The sequence below is a fragment of the Bubalus kerabau genome, chromosome 13 (genome assembly GCF_029407905.1).
Source record: "Bubalus kerabau isolate K-KA32 ecotype Philippines breed swamp buffalo chromosome 13, PCC_UOA_SB_1v2, whole genome shotgun sequence".
In the NCBI taxonomy this organism is placed as follows: Eukaryota; Metazoa; Chordata; class Mammalia; order Artiodactyla; family Bovidae; genus Bubalus; species Bubalus kerabau.
The window spans coordinates 18,354,757-18,370,730 of NC_073636.1; the positions used below are offsets into that span (position 1 = coordinate 18,354,757).

The 15,974-nt window shown below is 41.6% G+C and overlaps 1 long non-coding RNA gene across 1 annotated transcript; it reads left to right on the forward strand.

Annotated features, from left to right (window-relative positions):
* The first annotated feature begins 516 nt into the window (after window positions 1-516).
* LOC129625383 (uncharacterized) lies at window positions 517-14,455 on the forward strand. Its single transcript, XR_008701412.1, has 4 exons — window positions 517-758; window positions 8,302-8,430; window positions 9,078-9,138; window positions 14,140-14,455. It is a non-coding gene; the product is annotated as an uncharacterized LOC129625383 (long non-coding RNA).
* The last annotated feature ends 1,519 nt before the right edge of the window (window positions 14,456-15,974 follow it).

A 15,974-nucleotide genomic window follows, 5' to 3' on the forward strand; every position in this document is an offset into this window, starting at 1 on the left:
GAGAAATCAGGAAACCGGTGTAATGCATGACTCTTCTGGACAAACAGAATGACGACAAGATTTCAGGTCATCTTAAAGGAAGATTGGGAGTCAAGTGTCAGGGTTCTGAAGTGAGAAAGCAGGAGTGACTGGAATTCGGGGAGATGGCAGTTCTGAAGAAGGAAATGGAATAGTTTACCCAAATGACATGAGCCTCGAGAGAAACATGTGTTTGTTTTTTGTATTATTTTAAATAAAAAGTTGAGCCACTAGAATGTCTGCAGGTAGCAATGGGGAGCACAGAGAACAGCAAACTCACCCTCTGAGCTTAAGGTACATGGAGTGTGAGAGAACAGACCGCCTACCGTTGAGAAAGTTGCAGTGGAAAGTCTGCAAGGGCAGAGTTAATGCCCCAATAGAGGGACGCTCCAGAAATAGCTTCAGGACACAGGAGTGGCAGTAGTTTGAGTTTGGAAGATGGGGAAGAGAATGCCTGATGGAATTACAGGCAAGGAAGAACTGATTATCCTGGTACGATGGAGTGGAAGAAAATTCTCCAGGTGGCTTCCTGTTTGGGGAGGGCCTCCCTGGAATATCTCTGCAGAGGGTGGCTCGTGGATAGAGAATGTCGGGGAACTGGGTTTCACTGAGCTGCATTTTCAGTTTCTTACAACCTTGCTCTTTGGGCACATCCACCAAGTCCAACTTGTGTTTTGGCTCATTTCCTTCCAGCTAAAGGGCACTTTCATCTTCTGGCAAGGGGCCTGGGTTGACCTGAGGTAAGAATCTTGCTACCTTTGTTTCCTCCAGGGGAGAGGGATTTGTTTTTTTCTTTTGGTTTAGCATTTTGTATAGTTTAGCCCATTTATTTTATTTGCTTTGCTCTTAATCATAAGGAATATTTGTTTCTGATATAAATGTCTAACTTTTATGCCCCCTGCAGCGGACTGTATTTTCCAAAGATGGCCACAACCATTTCTCGCTTTCCCCATGAAGAGGTGGAATCCATTTCTTTCCCTCCCCCTTGAATCCAGGCAGGCGCTGTGAGTGTTCTGACAGATAGAGACAGCAGAAGTGGTGGCGGGCTTAGCCCTTTCCTGGCTCTTTCAGCCCGCAGCGGGGTGAGGCCATGTGGAGAAACACGGAGGCCTCAGGGATGAGGTGAAGGCACCCAGCCCCCTTATCTAAATAAAGCTGCAGGAGAGAGACCAGGGTGAAAAAAACACCCAGCAGAGTTCAATCAACCCACAGATTCCCTGAGAGATAACGATAAACAGCTGTGTGAGCCTCTGAATTTCAGCTTGTTCACAGCCAGAGATGCTCAGGATATCATCTTGGGTATCTGCTTCTCCTTTTTCTGTCCTGGTAAAGGTGTACTTACAAATGGGTAGTAAAAATAAATAACTCTGCTCATGATTTCTATTTTAACCATAACACCTATGTGTAATTAGGATGCTATTACTAGGGCTTCCCAGGTGGGGCTAGTGGTAAAAAAAAAAACAAAAAACCTGCCAAAACAGGAGATATAAGCAACTCGGGTTCAATCCCTGGGTTGGGAAGATTCCTTGGAGGAGGGCATGGCAACCCACTCCAGTGTTCTTGCCTGGAGAATCCCATGGACGGAGGATGGGTTTTTTTTTTTTAATAAAAATTTTAGTTGCACTGTGTGGCATATGGGACCTTAGTTCCCTGACCAGGGATCAAACCCATGCTCCCTGAAGTGGAGTCTTAATCCTTGGACTGCCAGGGAAGTCCATATATGTTTTATATATAGTATATATCTTTCCTCTTCCTTGTTAGTAAAACCCTCCCTCTGCCTGACCACTTGGTCCTCTGACCTTCGTTCACGTCCTTCAGCCAGCCCTTTCCTGCTCCACACCCTGGTGCTAGTGAGTGGGAGGAAAACCAGAACAGAAGAGATGGAAGAATAACCCCAGGAGGAGAAGGATGGGGAAGAAGACAATGCCCAAGAAAGCTTGGGAGAGAATTTTTGGTGGGGAGCTGAGAGCTAAGCAGGGAGAAGGATGTTTGGGGACACTGCAGGGTAAGAGAGAGGTAGAAAGTGAGAAGAAAGGGAAGAAGGGGGGTTTAAGAATTGTAGGCTTGGTTTAAAATTAAATGTGGTTGTTGGTTTCTTTGCGTTGACACTGCAGAGAGACTATGCCCATGGGAGCCTAGTGTTCAGTTACTTAATAAGCATTAACATCTGTGAAATACTGAGATGCACGCATACACTGTGCCTCCCTAGACCTTGTGACTCTGGAGTCGTTATCATTGCTACCTAGTATCACTGATTTATAAGGAACAAATTCCATTCAAAGTGGGCCAGGCATAAAGGAGAAGTTCTTGGAGAAAAGCTCTGATGGCTCATTGAACTTGGGAAGTACAGCTGGGTCTCTTGAGGGACTACACTAAGAACCAGGGGACTACCAGGAAGGCTCTGAATCTCTCTTTTTTTTTTTTCCCCAATTTTTAAAATTGAGGTAAAAAAATATATATCATAAAATTTATCATCTTAAACATTTTAAAGGGTACAGTTCAGTGGTATTAGATAGCATCACCAACTCAGTGGACAGAAATTTGAACAAACTCCAGGAGGTAGTGAAGGACAGAGGAGTCTGGTGGGCTGCTGTCTGTGGGGTCTCAAAGAGTCAGACATGACTTAGCAATTCAACAACAAAAATTAAATGCATTTATAATGTTGTGGGACCATCGCTACCATTCATCTCCATTGCTTTCTTCATCTTGTAAAAACCAAAACTCTGTACCTATTGAACACTAACTCCCTAGTCTTCCCTACCTCTAGCCCCCGGCAACCACCTTTCTGCTTTCTCTGTGATTCTGTTTCATATAAGGAGAATCATATAGTGTTTGTCTTTTTGAAACTGGCTTATTTCACTTCCATGTTGTCCTTAAGCTCCATCCATGTGGTAGCGTAAATCAAAATTTCCTGCCTTTTTAAGGCTGAATAATATTCCATTCCTTGTGTACTCACATTTTGCTTATCTGTTCTTTTATCCATGGACACTTGGCTTACTTCTGCCTCTTAGCTTTTGTGAATAAAGCTGCCTCAATATGGGTGTACAAATATCTCTTTGAACCCCTGCTTTTAATAAATTCGGGTATATACCCAGAAGTAGAATTGCTGGATCATCTCTATTTTTTATTTTTGAGGAACTGTTGTGCTGGAATCCACAGTGGCTGTACAATTTTACATTCCCATTAGCAGTGCTCAAGTGTTCAATTTCTCCACACCCTCCCTCTTTCTAGTAGCTGTTAATCAGCGTGAGGCAGTAGGCACCTCATTGTAGCTTTAATGTACGACATGATAATTCAGTACATGAATATGTTGTGAAATGATCACCAGGATAAGTCTAGTTAACATCTGTCACCACACACAGACGCACAGTTACAATTTTTTTTCCCTTGTGATGAGAACTTTTAGGATCTACTGTATCAGTAACTTGCAAACAGACAATCCAGTATTATTAACTGTAGTTATCACTCTATACATTTTTTTGCCTTCTCCATTTTTATTTGGCTTTGTTGTATAATTGTTGAGTTATGAGTTCTTTGTACATTATGAGAATATTTTTGTGATTAAGTTTTTTAAATTGAAGTATAATCAATTTACAATATTAGTTTCAGGTGTAAAATATAGTAGTTCAGTATTTTTATAGATTATATACCATTTAGATTTATTATAAAATATTGGCTGTATTCCCTGTGCTGTACAATATACCGAGTAGCTTATTTATTTGTGTTTTTTTTTTTAATTGAGGTATAGTTGATGAACAGTAAGTTTCAGGTGTGACAGAAGTTTCACAATTTTTAAGTTTATACTCCATTTAAAGTTACTGTAAAATATTGGCCATATCCCCTGTACTGTACAATATATCCTTGTAGCTTATTTATTTTATCTGGTTCTGGTGTCACTTAATCCTCACCCCTATATTATCTAACCCTCTTCCCTCTCTCCAATGGTAACCCTAGTTTGATCTCTATATCTGTGAGCCTGTTTCTGTTTTGTTAGATACTTTTACATTTTTAATATCCACTTTCTGCTCACTCAGTTGTTAACTCAGCTGCTGCTGCTGCTGCTACTGCTAAGTCGCTTCAGTCGTGTCCGACTCTGTGCGACCCCAGAGACGGCAGCCCATCAGGCTCCCCCGTCCATGGGATTCTCCAGGCAAGAACACTGGAGTGGGTTGCCATTTCCTTCTCCAAAGCATGAAAGTGAAAAGTGAAAGTGAAGTTGCTCAGTTGTGTCCAACTCCTAGCGACCCCATGGACTGCACCCTACCAGGGATTTGCCAGGCAAGAGTACTGGAGTGGGTTGCCATTGCCTTCTCCGTGTTAACCCTAGCAAAACCTAAAAAACAAAAAAAAAAACAAAAAAAAAACCCTGTTCTTCCACACCATTTCTTTTCACACAGTAATGGCAAATGGCAACATCCAGCAGTCAGCTTTTGTATGAAAGACCAAACCTGGTGAAAAGTGGTTTAAGGGCTGTCAAAGTAAAATGTGTGAAAATGCAAGCTATAAAACCAATATTTAAAGTCTTTCCTCTGTATGTTTCATCCAGTTTGATTGCCACACCTGGGTGTAAATGAGAACCACGAGCAGAACCCTGAAAAATACTTATGCCTTAACCAAAATCTTAAAAAACTTGTTGATATCAAAACTGCTGCGCTGACTAAAACCCTATGAGGCACTACTACATGCTTATCCTGCTGCTGCTAAGGCGCTTCAGTCGTGTCCGACTCTGTGCGACCCCATAGACGGCAGCCCACCAGGCTCCCCCATCCCTGGGATTCTCCAGGCAAGAACACTGGAGTGGGTTGCCATTTCCTTCTCCAATGCATGAAAGTGAAAAGTGAAAGTGAAGTCGCTCAGTCATATCCAACTCTTAGTGACCCCATGGACTGGGGCCTACCAGGCTTCTCCGTCCATGGGATTTTCCAGGCAAGAGTACTGGAGTGGGTTGCATATGACCTGGCTATTCTACTCCTAGGTAGAGAGATAAAAGCATATGTCCACACAAAGACTTGTACACAAATATTCATAGCAGCTATATTTTTTATAGTCCCAAGTTGGAGACAACCCAACTGTCCAGCAAGGTGAATGGATTAAAAAAAATAGTGTTAAAAAAATCATACTGCAGAATATTATTCAGCCATAAAATAGAACAAACTTCTGATACAACAGTGTGGCTGAATCTCAAAACAATGCTGAGTGAAAACAGGTTAAAAAGAAGACATGTTGAATGGTTGGTCTTATTTCTTTAAATTCTTGAGAATTAAAACTAATCTGTAGTGAGTAAAAGAACTAGAAGGGGTGGGAGGAAGGAAAAAGGGAGGATTGCAGAGGGGCACAAGGGAACTTTGAAGAAACTTTCTAGGGACTTCCCTGGTGGTTAAGACTCAGCATTTCCACTGCAGGGCACAGGTTCAATTCCTGGTCAGAGAAATAAGATCCCTCATGCCCTACGAGGCCAAGAAAAAAGGAAAGAAATTTTCAAGGGTGATGAACATGTTTTGGTGATGGTTTCCAAACCTATGTATATACGTCAAAAACTGACCAAATAGTACATCTTAAATATGTGTCATTTACTATATATGTCAGTTGTATATCAACAGAGCTATAGAAAATATCTTTGTACCTTGGACTGTTTTTCAGTTCATGATTTCAAAAAGCAACTTAAAAAATTAAAAAAACAAAAAACCCCACACATAATTTTAATAATCTATATACTACATTTTAATTAGAATCTTACTTATCAACAATAAAGGAAAATTTTCAGTCTATAATATTAATATTCTTAACAAATATTGATAATTATGAAAGAATCACAATGTTTTGCTGTAGGAAGTCTTTCTGAAATATAAATTAGAGAGAAAATTCAAAATTGTGTGGGAAGAAATATGAAATTAAATGCTACAGATTTTCCAGAAGCTCTGTTTGATGCCACTGGCTACAACAAGCTATTGGAGGTTGCAGCTGCTAAGTCACTTCAGTCGTGTCCGACTCTGTGCGACCCCGTAGATGGCAGCCCACCAGGCTCCCCTGTCCCTGGGATTCTCCAGGCAAGAACACTGGAGTGGGTTGCCATTTCCTTCTCCAATGCATGAAAGTGAAAAGTGAAAGTGAAGTCACTCAGTGGTATCCGACCCTCAGCGACCCCATGGACTGCAGCCTTCCAGGCTCCTCCGTCCATGGGATTCTCCAGGCAAGAGTACTGGAGTGGGGTGCCATTGCCTTGGAACCTTAAATGACCCTACAGCAAAGAGGGGTTTGTCCCACAACTGAAAAGAGTACAAGATTTAAGAAACACTTGTGTTACATATTTTTAAAGTTTAAAGCACAAACTTTATTAAAGATCTTTTGTATCCAAAGTTTTTTTTAATCTGCTTTTTAGCTGGTGCATATGTGTACACTAAGTCACCTCAGTCTGTCCCACTCTTTTTGTGACCCTGTGGACTGTAGCCCGCTAGGCTTCTCAGTCCATGAGATTCTCCGGGCAAGAATACTGGAGTGGGTTGCCATGCCCTTCTCCAGAGGATCTTTCCAACCCAGGGATCGAACCCGGGTCTTCCTCACTACAGACAGATTCTTTACCGTCTGAACTACAGGGAAGATCCAATAACTTGATTAAGGCAAGAAAAAAATATATGAGAATTTATTGCAATTGACCCTGCTCAGTACTTTAGAACATAAAATTAAGATTTAGCAGTTCTTAATGGGCACAGTCATATTTTCTATTTTTGGCCATACCTTGTGGCATCTTAGTTCCCCCACTGGGAATTAAAACCATATCCCCAGGATTGGGAGCACAAAGTCTTAGCCATTGGGCCACCAGAGAAGTCCCTACAGAGTCACATTTAAATGCTGGTCTTCAACACTGAGCTGGATATAAGATCAATACAAATTATTTCCTTAAGGCACTGGGGTTACCAACAAGGTCTTATTCAATAGAACCATTTACATTATGCAATGGCTAAGACTGTGCTCCCAAGATTCTAACAGCTTTGACTGTTACATTTACCTGGTTTTACATAACTGTTTTGTTGACCTTTCCACTTGAATTTTATTTTAAAGTCTTTATTGAATTTGCAACAAGTTGCCAGAAACTTATTTTGGATAAAATAGAAATGTTTATTTTCCCTTAAACCAGTGCGCCTCTCAGTCTTTCTCATTTCAGTAAAACCAATCTTTCCCCTTCGATACCTCAATCCTAAACCCCAAAACCATTATTAATTCTGTCTTTTAATTCTTACCCTTGTCGAATGCAGCAGATGTCCTTCTGGCTCTCCCCAAATGTATATCCCTTTGTCTCTGTCCTCACCTACTTAGTCCAAGCCCCATAAACTTTCCCTTGGACCATTTCAATAACTTCCCAGCTGACCTTGTTCGTTACCCACTGCCCCCAATCCATTCTCCAAACAGCAGCCAGAATAATTAAAAATAAAATAAAAGCAAGTAATGTTTGCGGCTCAGACAGGAAAGCATCTGCCTGCAGTGTGGGAGACCGGGGTTCTATCTCTGGCTCAGGAAGAGCCCTGGAGAAGGGAAAGAGGAGCCTGGTGGGCTACAGTCCATGGGGTCGCAGAGAGTCGGACATGACTGACAACGAACACACCCATACACAATGTTTACCGATGCTTTTTAGACACGAGGCACCATTCCAAGTGATTTACAGTGAATCATTTGAATAGAGTCCTATGTTGGACCAGTGTTACCTTTATTAAAGAGGAAACTGACATATGGAAATTAAATAATATGTCTTCATTTAATGGTAGAAATGGTGTTTGAATCTACATAGTCTGATTCTTGGAGAAGGAAATGGCGACCCACTCCAGTGTTCTTGCCTGGAGAATCCCAGGGATGGGGGAGCCTGGTGGGCTGCCGTCTACGGGGTTGCACAGAGTCAGACACGACTGAAGCGACTTAACAGCAGCAGCAGCAGTCTGATTCTAGAGCTTGAATTATTAACCATTATATATCATACCTCCCTGAACATGTCAGATTTGTCATTCTTTGCTACAGAAAATTTAAACTTGCCTTTGTACTTAGGATAAAATCTAAACTCCTTGCCATGACCTCCAAGGCTTTACAAGATCTGATGCCAGAGAATTCCAGTGGCGGTCCAGTGGTTAGGACTCCGTATTTTCACTGCCGAGGGCCTGGGTTCAATTCCTGCTCAGGGGAACTAAGATCTCACAAGCTGTGTAGCCATTAAAAAAAAAAAAAAAAAAAAAAAGATCTGACGCCAGCTCCACCTCTCTAACCTCATCTCATAGCATCTTGTATTCTCTTCCAAAGCAAGCTGAGTCCACACTACACTGGTGTATTCCTCTGTATTCTTGATTGAGGAACTTGGAATTCTTACCTTCTGGCTTTTCCTGAATGGTGTCTTCAGTCTCAGCTTAAAGATGGCCTCTGCCCTGTTAGGTAAGGTCCAGGAAGACATGGAGGTGTTGCTGCAGTGTGGGGAAAGGGGTGGTTTGAAGGTAGGACAGAGGGAGCTCAGGGAGCTTTGTTTCTCCAAGTACAAAGCTCCACTGCTACCCTGGTGCCTTTTCTAAGAGAAATAGTTTGAAGTGTTCAGTTTAAATACGGTGATCAGACTGTGAAACATAAGGAGGTCAGAAGTTGGCATGTTTATGTTCTCACCCCACCCTTAGCTATAAAATGAGACTACTAATAATGTCTTCCTGCCCAAATCACAGGGTAGGGGTGCAGATAATGAGGGCAAGTTTGCCTTGAAAACTATAAACAGGAACCACCAATGCTTCAGGCTAATGTGGTCTTCACATCATGGCGGTGCCTTCCTTTGTGAATTTTGCCAAGGACCAAATAGAGAAGGTCAACAGGCTAGAGGAGATGCCCTTAGGATCATTTCACTGCCTGCTCTGGGGGCCTCAAGGGACCCACTGCCCATCATGCAGCAGCCTTCAGACACTAAGTGACAATATGTGTGTCTTATTTCAAAGAACACAGCAAAGAAATACATTTCATTTGATGTGGGCCATTTTAAAAGTCTTTATTGAATTTGCTACAATGTTGCTTCTTTTCTATGTTTTGGTTTCTTTGGCCAGGAGGCTTGTGGGATCTTAGCTTCCTGACCCGGGATCAAACCCACACTCCCTGCCCTGGAAGGTGAGTCTGAACCACTGGAATACCAGGGAGCTCCCCCAAAATTAAATTTCAAATGAGAAAAATTTCTCTAGCTAACTTAGATCAGAATTCCCTTTTTCCCTCCCTCATTTACTGTCTCCCCTGTCTCCTTCCCATCTTTGTCAAGATTGAAGCAGGACACTGGTCAAAGTGGAAAACTTCCTATGAACAAATGAATGGCAAGCACAGTAAAACAGCTGGCAGTAGATACTTTAGTGTTACCCATTATTGATATTAGGGAATGTTGGTGTAATCAGATGACCCGGGGGAGCTGCTGAGGCCCCACAGAGGCTTCTTCTGTTTGCTTTGCTTCATTCAATTTTATATCCTATCATGTAAGGTGAAAGTTTAAAAAAATCCATCACTGGATATGTAAATTTCTAATTAGAACTGTGTCGGGGGTGAAGTCTCCATCTTTTAACTGTAATTTATTCAAAATAAGGGACAAAGTCAGATTCTTTCTTTCCTAGAACCATGCTTGCAATCAGTCAATTAGATGGTATTTGGTAAAGCCATCAATGCATCTGTCAACAGGCTCCTTTATTTTTAGTTCCCATCCTTATTTTGCGCGATTCTTAGTGATTTTATTATTATTTTAAAAGGAATCTTACTCAAAAAAATTTCCCCCAATAATATTTCATGTTGATGTGATCTGCCTTCATTTGAACCTTGTGAAGCTAATCCTGGCAGACTCCCACGGGCAGGGTCCCACGGGCTGTGTCCCTGGACCCTCTGCCCCTTGAGTGAATGGCTGCTCTTTTGACTGAAAGCTCCCAGTGCCCTGTCTTCACCATTCTGAGCACTCAGGAGAAACATTTGTCTACTCCCCACCTCATGCTGAGGCTTGGGGACTGAGCTGTATTTTCTAACCTATCTTCTTCAGCTTTTTGCCATGTAGCTGTCTTTACTCTCTGAGCCGTGGACATGTGGGGGACACCGGCTCCCTCCACGGGCAACCAGAGTTGAGTCAGGGCACGGATCCACCTGATTCAAAACGCTCACCCCTGCAGACTGGCCCAAAAGGCTGGGCAACCCATACCAGCTCCCCTCCCTGTTCCTCTTCTCTTGGACTCTCTTCTTCTACTCCAAGCTTTGGAAGTACAAGTAAAAAATCAATTCTGCTCAGTCCTATGTTATTTAAAATCGTTTCCTTCTCTTTCTTTCTTATGAGAAGGTGATTTATAACTCAGGCAATGTCTTGCTCAAAACTCCTCTCTTGTTCCTGTAGATAGTATTTGAGGAAGAAAAGAATGCATGGATGCAAAGGAAAATATCTCATCGGGCTAAATTATGCAGACGTTGTTAATAACAAATTTATAATGTATTCAAGTACAAATAAGCAGTATTTTTAGAGTCCAAATTGCATTTGCACAGAGAAGCTATTTAGTAACATACAATTAAACTACATCAGAAACACGTCGAAGTTAAACAAGTCACACATAGACAGTGTCACGGTTCAGTTCACATAACACTTTACTGAAAATAAGCGACCTGAAGGCCACATCCTGGTCTGAATCTATCAAAGGCTCTCACCAGCCTATAAGAAAAGAGAGCACAGGCTTTACTCTTTTTCTTGTGATGCGTGGGCCAAGGAAGCCTTCCTGTCCCCCTTGATGAGGGGCTGCCTCTGTTGTCAGTCAAACCCAGTTACTCTTGTCCCCCTCTTTTGCTCCTCACTTTCTGGGACTCTAATTGCGTGTTAAGTGTTTCTGCTGTCTTACATGTATCTCTTAAGCTATTTCTGTAATTTTGAATCCTATTTTTTCTTTCCGTGCTTTAATCTTCTGAGCTGTGTTCTGGTTCACCTGTTTGTGATCTACCGTTAAACCCAATTGATTTTGTTCATCGTTTCAGTTCTAGCATTTCCATTTGGTTCTTTTAAAAAAAGAGTTTCCAGTTCTCTACTGAGATTTTTCCATCGTATCATCTAATTTCTTGAACATATTAATCATAGCAATTTTTTCTGAGCGTTCTGGAAATATAATCAACATATAACATTTGGTAAATTGAAGGTGTGCAGTATAATGATTTGATACACATATATTTGCAAAATGATTACCACACTAAGGTTAGTTAACATATCCTTTACCTCACAGGGTTATCATTGTGGTGGTGTTGTGGCGAGAAAATTTAACCTCTCCTCTTATAGATATTTTCAAGTATATAATACAGTATTGGTAACTCGAGCATCATGCAGTACATAGTTCCCCAGAGCTTACTTATCCTATACCTGGAAGTGTATACCACCATTCTCTTCTCTGTTTCTATGAATTTAATGTTTTTGGATTCTATATATAAGGGAGATCATGCAGTAATTGTCTTACTCTATCTGACTTGCCCTCAAGGTTCATTTTTGTTGTTGCAAATGGCAGGATTTTCTTCTTTCTCATAGATAAATTCTATTTTTTCTCTCCCCTTATATCTATCTCTCACATTTTCTATACCCACTCATTAAATCAGTAGACACTTAAGTTGTTTCCTGTCTTGGCTATTATCAAAAATGCTGCAGTAAACACGGCAGTGTAGATACGTCTCTGAGATAGTGATTTCATTTCGTTTGGAAATACACCCAGAAATGGAATTGCTGTAGCATAGGGTAGTTCTAGGGGCTTCCCAGGTGGCGCTTGTGACAAAGAACCTGCCTGCCAGTGCAGAAGACGTAAAAGATGCAGGTTCAATCCCTGGGTCGGGAAGATCCCCTGGAGGGGGGCATAGCAACCCACTCCAGTATTCTTCCCTGGAGAATCCCATGGACAGAAGAGCCTGGTGGGGCTACAGTCCATACGGTCGCAGAGTCGGCATGACTAAAGTGACTTAACAGACACACAGGGCAGTTGTATTTTTAATTTTTTTTGAGGAACCTCCATACTATTTTCCATACTGGTTGCACTGTACATTCCCAACCAACAGTGCACAAAAGTTCCCTTTTCTTCACATGCTCATTAGCATGTTATCTCTTGTCTTTTTCATAATAGCTGTTCTAGCAGGCGTGAGGTATTTTCTCATCATTTTCATTTGCATTTCCCTGATTAGTGATGTTTATCTTTTCATGTACTTTTGGGGCATTTGTATATCTTCTTTGGATAAATGTGTATTCAAAGCCTTTGCTCATTTTTAACTTGGGCTTTTTAATTTTGCTGTTGTGTAATTTCTTCATATATTTTGGGTATTAACCCCTTATCATTTCCCTATGTGGAAACTTTTTCACTTTGATGTAGTTTCACTTGTTGAATTTTGCTTTTGTTGTTGGTGCTTTTGGTGTCCAAATCAAAACATTTATTGCCAAGACAGATGTCCAGATTTTTCTCCATGTTTTATTCCAGTTTTATGGTTTCATTTTTTACACTTGAGTTAATTTTTGAAAGAAAGAGGTTGAATTTCATTCTTTTGCAGGTGACTATCCAATTTTCCCAACACCATTTATTGAAGCTTGCCCAGTGCAGGGGGAGATTGGGGCCCCAAGTCCCGTGATGGTCATTGGCTCAGGCTGCTGGGCTCCACAGTACGGACAACTGTGTGGCCCTTGATGAGCACTGCAGGAGGAGGGGAGGAAGGTCTGCAGAGGCTGCGGGGCTGGTGGGGTCCTCAGCAGAGCCTCCAGGCTCCGTGGACAGGGACGAGGGCAAGCAGCAGCGGGGTAGGAGGGTGGGGAAGGTTGGGGTGCGGCACTGGAGGCGTGGGCGCATGCTCAGCTGTGGTGGCCAGCTGCAGGTGCCTGTGGAATGGAAGCCAGTGACATCTGCGAGGAATCTCTTTAGTAGTGAAGGCTGCTGGGTTTGTCTCCAAGACAGGGCCCTGAGAACCCATGATCATTTCTGCCACGTGGCTGCTGCTGGTAGCCTCCTGATTTTGTCGTTCCTAGTTGTCTATATATATCTCAGCTTTGCCAGCCTCTGGTTGTGGTAAAACTGAATGGGACCTTTCTATGGGGCCAAGAGAGACTGGGAAGCTGGTTGCTCACCCTGCTCTTCCTCTTCTTGTGAGGGGAACTGCTTCTAACTGGGGACTTCTCTCTCTCGATGCAAAGCTGGCTTGGGGGATGGGATGATGTCTTCCTTCCCTTTTTGTGTGGTTATTCTCAGGTTTTTTTTGTTCTGCTGTGTTACTAAAGTTTCTTAAGTGAACTCCAGAGCTCTCCCAGGGAGTGTGTTTGTGCGTAGCTAATTATGGATCTTTGTTGGGATATGGCGACTTAGGGTCCCCATACTCCACCATCTTGGTGACATCATTCTCCCTGATAGATGCTTAAATATATGTAACATATACACACGTATTAGATGCATGAAAAGAAAGCTACCTCCCTTTCTCATACTATAAACAGAAAAAGTAAAGGTCTAATATTAGAAAACAATAAAGAATTAGAATGATATTTTGGAGAGTAAATTTGAAACAGGAAAAATCCTCCAAACAGACCAAAAATCCTAGTAATCAGACAGGTATGTTTTTTTACATATATATATTTTTTTAAGTTTATGGCAAAAAAATTATAGACAAAGTTGAAGGACAGACTGGAAAATATATTTTCAATAGATATGGCAGACACAACCATTAATATCCATAATAATAATTTCTCTGAATAAGAAATAGAAAACATAGGGGCAGAGGTGACTCACTGAAGACAAGATTTATATGAAAAGATACTCAAGCTGACTTGAAACAAGGAGTGTGTGTGTATATGCGTATTTATATATATTCTTTGTATTTTTTGGCCGTGCCTCACAGCCTGTGGGATCTTAGTTCCTCCACCAGGGATTGAACCTGGGCCCCCTGCATTGGGAACACAGTCTTAGCCCCTGGACTGCCAGGGAAGTCCCAGGAGTTAAAGCAATAATTCAACTACTATTTTTAAAATTATAAAGAAATGTTCTGATGTCAGGTGGGTGCAGGTTGTATCGGCTCTTTTCAGAAGGAATATTTGATAATGTATATATTTTACAAAGTGCTACCAATCATTAAATTAACTATAAATCATGTAATTGGCAGGAAAAAGAAAGGAAGGGGAAGGATCACATTGTGTGCCGCTGTGCTGCAGAAAGCGGATGTTCTCTTCCTTTGCTTCTGGAGGTAGTAAAGTGCTGTGCCTTTTCTGAATGTAATCTGACCACATCTACCAAAAGGAAAAAAATTCATTCTCTTTGGCGGAGGAGTTCCACCTTAGAAATCTGTCTCATGGAGATAGTGGCACAGAAAGCCGTATGTTCCTGGATATTTGGTAACAGCTTTGTTTGTAGTGGCAAGAAAACAAAAAATGATTAAGTTGTCAGTTACTGAATGACTAATTTAGAAGCATGTGCAAAAGCTGGAGAGCAGGGAAAATACTGATATGGAGCCGTGTTGTGTGACCTTCTTCCTGTAGCAAACACTGTAGGGGAGGGAGTGCCTCGACCTTGATTTCAGGATTTTACAAGGTCTCCTCCTTTCTCAGACTTTTCTACGTGAAAATGATTAGGTGTTTGACTTCATCATTATCTGCTCTGCTTTGCTTAGGTATGGAGTTCAGAAATTCTTTCTGATAGAGGAAAGATTGCCTGGATGAACAGTTAAATAACCCTGGGGCCTTGTACGTGCTAAACAGAATGTGATTTATCTCTACAACATTTTTGTGTGTACTGATATATAATTTATATAACTTGGTGTATCGATATATATGATATTGGACATAGATATGATATAGATGTGGTATGTATTGACAAAGATGGAGAAATCTGCATGATTATTATTAAATGGCAAAGGCAAAGTGCTGAGAAATATCAATAACATGATCTTACTGTTGTGAGACCAGATACACTCCCTGTATATTAGCATTTATTCATTAATTTGGGGAAATTTGTTGAGGAAATACCATCAGCTTTTATTAAAATCAGTTTTTTCAGCACATAGTATGTCTTTCACTTTACACATCTCAGATGGTTTCTTCTGTTACAATGAGCACGTATTACTTTTTTATAAAACACACAGGCTGTTAATCTTTGCTCACCTGCAAATGCATTAGCAGATTTCCGGACTTCTGAGGGTAAATCCTAGTTCTAAATTGCCTTCCCTTTACCCATCACTATTCTTTTGGGCATTCCTCAACATCTGCCTGTGAGTTCTTAGGAGACACAAAGGTGTTTTAATGTTGGGTTAGCCAAAAGTTTCATTGGGGTTTTTCCATGAAATGGTTTCCATTAAAATCAGCAGAGTCAGAAGAAGGTCTCCTTAGTCCATTTTGTTTCATAACTGAGCACTTTCATTTAACCTACAATTTGACAGGGTCTTAGTTGTGGCCTGCATCTGCGTGGCTCAGAGGTTAAAGCGTCTGCCTGTGTCTGCCTGGAATGCGGGAGACCTCGATTCGATCCCTGGGTCGGGAAGATCCCCTGGAGAAGGAAATGGCAACTCACTCCAGTATTCTTGCCCTGGAGAATCCCATGGAGGGAAGAGCCTGGTAGGCTACAGTCCATGGGGTTGCAAAGAGTCGGACATGACTGAGCAACTTCACTTTCATTTTCACTTTAGTTGTGGCACACGGGATCACTGCAGCATGTGGGATCTTTAGTTGTGGCGTGCAAACTTTTAGTTATGGCACGTGGGATCTGGTTCCCTGACCAGGGATTCAACCTGGGCCCCCGGCATTGGGAGGATGGAGTCTTAGCCACTGGGCTACCAGGGAAGTCCCTGACCTTTCAAGTATTAATGAAACATGCTTATCACTCATATTTTGAGAACATTTATAGCTAGTTAGATAACCAGAAAGGTGAAGTTCACAAAAAGAAAGGAAGTCAAAAGCTTGAAACGGATTTTCTCTCACATCCACTGTGCTGTTTTGGCATTTCTTT